Source organism: Diaphorina citri, unplaced genomic scaffold (genome assembly GCF_000475195.1).
Source record: "Diaphorina citri unplaced genomic scaffold, Diaci psyllid genome assembly version 1.1 scaffold16727, whole genome shotgun sequence".
In the NCBI taxonomy this organism is placed as follows: domain Eukaryota; kingdom Metazoa; phylum Arthropoda; class Insecta; order Hemiptera; family Psyllidae; genus Diaphorina; species Diaphorina citri.
Genome location: NW_007394085.1, coordinates 1 through 2,987, shown reverse-complemented (window position 1 = coordinate 2,987; position 2,987 = coordinate 1). Strand labels below are relative to the sequence as shown.

The 2,987-nt window shown below is 42.0% G+C and overlaps 1 long non-coding RNA gene across 1 annotated transcript in view; it reads left to right on the top strand.

Moving 5' to 3' along the window:
• The window catches only part of LOC113473151, a 10,325-nt gene extending 7,426 nt beyond the window's left edge, over positions 1 to 2,899 (top strand). Inside the window, exon 2 of the long non-coding RNA XR_003395210.1 lies at positions 2,835 to 2,899. This is a non-coding gene — a long non-coding RNA (uncharacterized LOC113473151). The remainder of the gene's footprint in view (positions 1 to 2,834) is intronic.
• Positions 2,900 to 2,987: the final 88 nt, after the last annotated feature.

The following is a 2,987-nucleotide window of genomic DNA, read 5'->3' as shown; positions in this document are numbered from 1 at the left end:
TAATCTACTTATTTTTAATAATAGGGACATTTTAACAATTTTAGGGATTTAAGTAAAACATAGGGTCAGCCAGTCGAGGGTACCCGCATCACCAGTGACGTGAGCGGAACGTGCGCCCTCTGGGCCCAAGCTAAGGGCCGCCCCAGTTCTTCTATAACATAGACGTTTACCAACTAGGCAACTGACCACAACGCCCGGGTGAGTCGGGCACTCCCTTTTACCATCATCGACTGTACATGTTACGCGTATCGCCTGGCCACGGTCGTACCATCCATTTGTAACCAACAATCCTAATAACTCTATACTCACCCTTTTTAGGATGTTATCGACGTCACTCGTGGTTTTCAACACTGTATTATGTGTGTTTCTTTAACGAATGTAAATGTAAAAAATAGGTCAGTTGAACTTTTTAGGCGCTTTTCCCTATTTTAGGGTGACGCAAGCCCTACTTCTAAGTACACTTGTGATGAATATCCGTGGAATGTGGTGACTTAAATCTGGAGCGATGCGTGACTCATTGGTGAAATTCAGTCACAATATAGTCACACGGTCTTACTTGTACTTTGTTTCTCTAATCCCATTTACCCAGAATTTATCATGTAATAATACAAGAGGTACTCTTTTACCGATTTTAATTTTGCTCAGTAAGTTTAACAAACAGTATACAACTATTTCATATTTCCCCATATAAATGACAATTATACTTATAAATGCCTGAGGATTACCGTCCCCGCGTGTAGGCAAAAAAAAAAAAAAGGTACTCCAAAGCTTCTCCCTCTCCTTGGGCGATTCCAGAATAGCAGGGCCTTAGGTTTCACTCTTTCCTGGTCCTATACTCTCTTTCCGGTCGGCAAGGTCTCCTTGCTTGTAATAGGTTGCGCGCTTGGATCCCGATCTTCCCGTCTGCGCAGAGGCACCATTTTCCCGCACGCGCCAAGTTAAGGTAGCCGCCAGCCTCACAAAACAGCAGCTCAGAGAGTTAGTTGGAAATCGATCCATTAACGCAACCCTGATCGCGGCCATAACCGATGGCGCGATCGGCTGATGCAAATAACTCGTAAGCGTCCAAGTACTGCTTCCCATTTTACAAGACGTCAACCGATAGGTCTAAAAAAATGGAGAAGATTACTTTGCTTTGTTCTACCTTACCTGACCAATTTATACGAAACAAAAACTACGAGTGGTGCGCAAAATATCCGGTGTCAAACAACCCTCCTCCACGCGACCGGGAAGACAAAACACATAGGGTAACAGACACAAAAACACCCCCTAAGTGGGAAAAAGATTCATACATAAATTGTACTAACATCCATCCATTCATCCCATGGATGTCTAGAGAATAATGGCACTCAACAACACACAACAATGAACACACAACAACAAACCAACCGAAACAGAACAACAATAGTAAAAACAGTCATCTACAGTTTAGCATATGTCTAGTAAAACTATCTACATGAGCATTGAATATCAGAAATTAGTCAAATTATTATCGCCGCAGCTTTCATCTTTCTTATGCCTTTTTTGCTGGCATTGGCAAAACTACAATTATTCCCTTGACTGACTAAAGCCCCCAAAATCCAACCAAAACCCTGTGAAGTCATTGAAAAGCCCCTTAGAGATTCGGCGAAACCACTTTGGCGGTTTTTCGCCAATAAAGGCGATCACCCGCGCCTTCGGTCACTGAAAACGCTTAAGTCTAAAAAGAAATGGCAACTGAGTAGTTCTCGGATCGGTACGACGGTTTAAAGTCCCATACAGACTTTGTAGCCCCCTTTCCGGGAAGTCTGCTAACAATTACTCACTTACTTCACCTCATTTTTTTCAACGCCTCAACAACGCGAGCATATAGAGGCCTTGATGAAAACTAAAAAACGAGAAAAAAAAGTTACGTCAGTACACGCGTGATGAAAAAAAATCTCACATTCAGTTGCCGCTTCGAACTTTCCGCCACGTCACGGGCAAGTCGGGCAACTGGAATTCATGGAATTGAAAATAGGTCAATGGACTGTGGTTACATCTAGATAACCATATAATTAACAGCTACCCCAAGTCCCGACAGGTTAGGGCCAATATTGAACAAGTTCTACCGTTTTTGCCAAGCGTGTGAGATTTTTTCCCTATGTGCGTGTACTCACTACAACCTCGACTCTTCAAAGAATCGCGATTCTTTGAATTTAAGAATCGCGATTCACGATTCTTTTGAAATATTCGACGCTTTGAATCGACTCAGAGAATATTTACCCATCCCTATTAACCACAAATAATGCAAAATAAGCAAAACTTTTTTCCGAATATTTTTACGATTTTTTTCTCCCGAGATATTTTAGTTTGAAATTCAAATTTCCGATTTACCCGCGAAAACGCTCTTTCCCCTCATCTAAAGCACATTTCCCCTTTTTCCTATGGTTTAGTACACGCGCTATCACGCCATAAAGGACAAATTAGTGCGGATAAAGTACATAAATTGTAAAAACGGATATTTTCACCCTTCAGTATTGTGCTATTGTGTTTAGTTTGTCATATCGAGCTTCAGAAGGGTGGGAAATTGCGAAAGGAAAATACGGCTGTACGCGTCTGCCTCGTAAATGCTAGGTCGCAGGTTCGATTCCGCCCGAGGCGAACGTTATCCTGAACAGATAAAGTTCGGCCTCGGAACGGCTGGCTTGTCTTCTATCTATCCTGTCACTTCGATTTCGGGACTCTACCATCTGCTTGGAATGATTGAAATGATAAAATATTTAGCCCTGCAAGTAAATCACACATTTGCTTTCTTATTATTTTCCTTTATTATACAAACATATTAGGGCCCCTTATGATGACTTTTATTACAGACTCAGGTGTATGGCAACTGTTACCATGCATACGCGGTTAGATTATGGAATTCAGTAGTTGGGTGTATGGCAACCGTTACCATGCATACGCGGTTAGATTATGGAATTCAGTAGTTGGGTGTATGGCAACTGTTACCATGCATACGCGGTTAG